This window comes from Triticum urartu, unplaced genomic scaffold (assembly GCF_003073215.2).
Source record: "Triticum urartu cultivar G1812 unplaced genomic scaffold, Tu2.1 TuUngrouped_contig_6883, whole genome shotgun sequence".
Taxonomy (NCBI): Eukaryota; Viridiplantae; Streptophyta; class Magnoliopsida; order Poales; family Poaceae; genus Triticum; species Triticum urartu.
Genome location: NW_024117680.1, coordinates 1 through 5,683, shown reverse-complemented (window position 1 = coordinate 5,683; position 5,683 = coordinate 1). Strand labels below are relative to the sequence as shown.

The following is a 5,683-nucleotide window of genomic DNA, read 5'->3' as shown; positions in this document are numbered from 1 at the left end:
CTTGGTGGCTGTCTGCCTCTGATGCCTTTTAGCAGTTGGAACACAAAACTCATAACAATAAATTGTATTCCTTCTGTGGTCCGTAACTTAGGACGCTGGTATATGGATGCTCTTGACTCTAGGTCATGCATACATGGAATATGTTCTACTACAATGCCGAATTTCACTGCGCTTGTTCAATTTCTGAATGTACTCTAGTACATGCCACCTTCTCACAGTCTTGATTCACAAGGTCTATCTGCTCAAAGAGTTGGCGATTGTTGTAGGCTTTTTGAATTCATAAGGCTGATCTCTTCAGGTCTGGTAGAACTTGAACTTTGTACATCCATATTGTGAGCTGAACTTTCCCTGCAATGAGAGATAAGCACGGAGGTAAGGTTGTTGCAAAGAAACAAACAAACAAAAATATGAGAGAAATATCTTACAGTAGTTCACAGAAGTTCTGCTTCGGCGGCATGTCCAGATCATCTAAGCTTCTCTCAAACATTTGTAGAACTTTGGTTATAGTAGGGCGATACATAGGTAACACCTGTATGCACCACAAGCCAATGAATGTCATCTTTCTCGCAATCTCCTCAATTTCTCTTGTCACTTCACATGCTTGTAGTCCATCATCTTTTGCAAAGTGATCGTAAATCCAATCTGGAAAATACTTTTCGCTGGATTTTGCAACAATTGATTTTACGTTTCTCCTACCTCCAACCATCTCCAACAGCATCATTCCGTAACTATAAACATCCGACTTTGTTGAAACCACCCCGAAGGTTCGAGAGTGAACTTCTGGGGCGATAAATCCAATTGTTCCTCTAGCTCCAGTCATTGAAAGATTGCTCTCTTTTGTATGACACAATTTAGCTAGACCAAAATCAGCAATCTATGGGCTAAAATCTTTGTCTAGATGGATATTTTGAGGCTTGATATCGAAATGGACGATACGTGTATTACAGCTATGGTGCAAGTATTCGAGGCTACGAGCAATCCCGATTGCTATCGCATAAAGCCTCTCCCATCCTAAAATTTCTTTGGGGTGCTCCGAATAAATGTACCGATCCAAGGAACCGTTGGGCATGTACTCATATATAAGAGCTCGTTTTGATCCCTCCAAACAAAACCCAAATAAACTAACAACATTAACATGAGAGGTCCTGCCAATGCTCATGACCTCATTCACAAACTCGTCCCCATTTCCTTTGCAGTCATGCAAGAATTTCACAGCCACCAGATGACCATCATGTAGTCTTCCTTTGAAAACCACACCATAGCCACCTTTCCCAAGCTGATTGTTGCGAGAAGACGTTATCTTCATTACCTCTGAGTATGTGTATCTTGTTGGAGCTAGGGATCCATACGACACTATCATGGCCTCGTAATTTTTTCAGTGTTGCTGCTAGTCTTCTTGCAAAGGAGATACCATAGTCTCTTTCCCTTTCTATGCCATATCAGCACATAAAGACATGCAAAGAGAAATGCTGCAGTTGCTGATGTCATACCTGAGATGGAAGCAGATGTTATTTCCTTTTGTAAAACAGAAGTTATAATACTATGATTTCCAGACAGTCAGTAGTTTAAATTTCTCCTTCCACAAGAGTACATGGTGGCAAAAGTAGCAACATTATTTTTGCCACACTTGCCTAACTTGAGTTGCTCAAATTGTTAGCCACACTTTGGCTTGCCTAAGGGCTTTCCCTTTCTATGCATTATTAGCACATAAAGACTTGCAAAGAGAAAGGTTGCAGCTGCTGATGTCATACCTGAGATGGAAGGAGATGTTATTTCCTTTTGTAAAGCAGAATTTATAATACCGTCATTATTATTTCCAGACCATCAGTAGTTTAGAGTTCTCTTGTGCACGGTGGTAAAAGTAGCAAGATGTTGAATGCCATAAATTGATCAATCTTGTTATTATGCACAAACTTAGAGTTACTTGTTTCAGATTTTACTTTACAATCTATTTTCCATTATTATGGACATGATAAATTTGAAGTTCCAATTTTACCATAAAAAATCACTATTAGCAAGCTAATGATAGTTAAATCATTACATATGAAAAAGATGGCAAAAACATTAGCATACCTATTAGCATAATCTTCTTCCCTCTCTTCTCGCCACCTGAAATGTAACATGCCATTTATGAGTAAAAACAGTGTTACCCAATAGTACTACGTTCACTGTCTTTCCAAAAGAAAGAGACAAGCATCGTAAATGAATATTCAATATTCTCTGCAAAGTACACCAGAAAAAAACATTGCAAGATAGTGAAGAGCAATAGAGATGACTTTCTTTTGATTGAGCAACTATGTCACCAAATATCGGTTTGACAAAAATATATTTATCATAGGCCTGTGTAGATTTGATAGCCAGTATAACAGTTTGCATAAACTGTATATTATAAGGACCGGACATCTCAGTCCGCATAGCAATTAGCAGGAACATGGGTGCTCTGTTATTTGTTTGTGCAAATGTCCGTTGTACCAGCATGATCAACAGTGCACCAAAACCGAAGAGTACTTAGGTACAGACCTAGACCAGTAGCATGGGCTCTGTTTTTTTTTTTTTTTTTGCGAATGAGCATGCGCTCTGTTGAAATTGCTAAGCAGTACATTTTCGTGGCATAATGTACTCCTTCCGTCCCATTATGTAAGACGTTTTTGCATGCTATGTTGCATTCATTTTTCCCGTAAATCTCCTATATAGCTCGCAGAACTACTCAGTTTGCCAAAACCGAAGAGTACTTAGTCTATAGAACTAAACCGGTGCACATTTTTTGCATAGGTCAAACTCACTGTCACTATTATACATGTGCGAAGCTCACCGCAGATGGTGTGGACGGAGACACATGCACTCGGAGTCAGAGCAGTGGCACTTTAAGATATTGTAGGTACTATTAACCCGGCAAAGCCCTCCACTTTCCTCGCAGGCCATGCAATCACCCGGCGTATAGTAAGAAGAAACCCACCCTTCATCAACCTTTTGTAGTATCCCTATTGTGCCCTCGTACCCAGCACCGGCATCATCGACGCCATGCAGCTCCTAGGCACCGGACTCCATTTTTCATCGGGCTTGTACCCACCGGTGAACACATAAAAGGTAAGAGTATCTAATAGATCTAAGCCATTGATCTCATTAGTTAATGATCTGATTAACTCTTACCTCACATGTAAAAAGAGGGGGTAAGAGGGAGCATGTTAAAATTTGCCATGAGTTGAACGTTGGCACGCTGGATCCATTCGTGTGTTAGACATAATCTTGACATGCATAAGTTTGTTAGCCGGGCCATGCATGATTGTTGGTTAGTAGCTTGGTCAAGTCGTGTGTGGCTGTTAGAGAGTTTCCAGTAGAAGATAAGGTCAGTGATTAGTGCATCCAGGTTGTTACGTGAGGTGAGTGCATGGTGGTTGTTGCCGTGCATGTAGCTCGCTCAGTGCGTGCGTGTGCGTGGAGTTAGTGGCCGGTGGGGTGGGAGGGTCGTGTGTGTGCGCCCATATATAAATACCCCATGTACTGATCAACCGGAGGCGCCGGTATGAGCTGTGTGTAGCCATGTAGCCACTGTAAGGAAGAAAAGGATTGGGGCGTTCGTACGCCCGTGGCGGCGTTCGTGCGCCGGCCGAAAAATCTTGTGTCCACTGTTCTTCTTTTTCCACCTCCATTCGAGTGAGAGGAGAGGTAGCTAGAGGGCTGCGGTTTCAACATCGTGCACTTCATGGGTGCCCATGCAGGCAGCAGCGGCTGTATGTGCAGGCCGGTGCAGTTGAAGAGGAAGAAGAGCTCCTTGTTGCCGGGGCTGAAGCCAAAGGGCGTGAGGCCGAGGTTGAAACAGACGTTTACTTGGAGCTCGATTGCAGGTGCCGTCGTAGAGCTCGATGTTGGTGTCTGGGAAGGCGGGAACGAACTGTCTTTGTAAGAGATATCCAGGATCGTCTGGTTGTTCCAGAATGAGTTCTTGAGGAAAGCCTTTCGGTGTCGTCACAGGTGACCTGGAAGGTCCGGTAGCCACACTCAGATGGAGTTGTGCCGCCGGGTATGCGACGCGGAGGCCACTACATGTGGTTGGCTCGCGGAACGACACCGAAGCATTGTTGGTGGTGCTAGATAGGAGGGTGAGCAGAAGCATGGCTGAGCAGAACATGGCAGACGTGAAACAGATCCATCTTTAACTGTGTAGCGTGTACTAAAAGTGTGCAAACCTTAGGAAAAAAATTCCTTTTCCTCACCAAAAAACATATGGTATGCAAACTAGATGAGAGACGAGAAGGAAACAAATCAGGAGTTTGTCAAAGTATCATTGTCATGCACTTGTCAATTTTCCGGTGACTTCAAAATCTTGATTTGTCTATATTTTTTGTATGGTGCAGCAATCGTAATGATCGTGTGCCCACCAAAGGGGACACGGTGTAACTACTGCCGGCGGACTAAAGCTTTACCAATCGAGTATACCACTCCCCTTCAGGATCCATATATCCAGTACGATTGATCAACGGAGATAACTATCACATTTCTCACTATGTGTATTTCCATGTTCTAGAACTACTAACTACATGTATTTCAAGTTGCCAGCTAGTAGCTTGAGGTTTAATTTTGAGTTTTAGAATTATGTAAATTAATTTGGAGGCTTACCCGCACATGTCAACCCGCGCAGCATGCCATTGGAGCAGACGCAAGCGAACTCCGCGGTTGAGTTGCTGTACCGGCACTTGCCCCTGCTCGCGGCGCAGCCGGGGCAGTCTCCTACACCCGCGCCCGCCTAATCCAGGGGGAACCCTGCCTTCAGGAGACGAATTTACTTGGCCGCCGTTGAGACAGCTGCCTCCGACCCGAGCACCAGAAGGTATGTGTACGTGCAGTTCCCGGCCGGGATTGCAATCGAAGAGGAGGCACAGGGCCAGTGGCGGAGCTTGACAAGAATCCATGGGGGGGCCAATGACAAAAAAAATATTAACCAACCGCAACAAACCTGAACTTTGTAGCCTTCAAACAAATTTATACTTATATTATCCATAATGGTCCCAAAATACATGTATGATTAGCATTTAGCAATACATACTCCATAATAAGAGAACTAACTACGCCAAAATACACAACCGGTAGCAACTACTCAGCAGAACAAATACAAATCTGTCATGCAAGAAACAAGAAATCCTTAATTAGATCAGATGAATAGGCATATAGATTGCTAAATTACTAATCAAACTTATATAAGAAACAACAAGAAATCTCATTTTTTTAGTGCTGCACCTATTTCCCCAATTTCACTGTCGTACTCGTATCTATGGAACAACGGACACGAGGGATACGAATTCCAATAGTTTAAGGTGGGCACAGCCGCACGAGGGATACAAATTCGTATGGGGAGTGATGTACGGTGACGACGGGTAGCCGGCCGGCCGACCGGGATGTTCGCCGCAACAAGAAATCTCATTTTTTTAGTGCTGCACCTATTTCCCCAATTTCACTGTCGTACTCGTATCTATGGAACAACGGACACGAGGGATACGAATTCCAATAGTTTAAGGTGGGCACAGCCGCACGAGGGATACAAATTCGTATGGGGAGTGATGTACGGTGACGACGGGTAGCCGGCCGGCCGACCGGGATGTTCGCCGGCAACGTGCGCGGATCAGGGCGAGCTTCTGGTCGGCATCGGGGCATCCAGTAAGTGTGGCGGCCGGGCCGGGCGGCGCCC

The 5,683-nt window shown here is 44.2% G+C and overlaps 1 pseudogene; it reads right to left on the bottom strand.

The window, feature by feature from the left end:
- Positions 1-242: 242 nt before the first annotated feature.
- Positions 243-4,114, bottom strand: LOC125531211 (annotated as a pseudogene).
- Between the last annotated feature and the right edge of the window lie 1,569 nt (positions 4,115-5,683).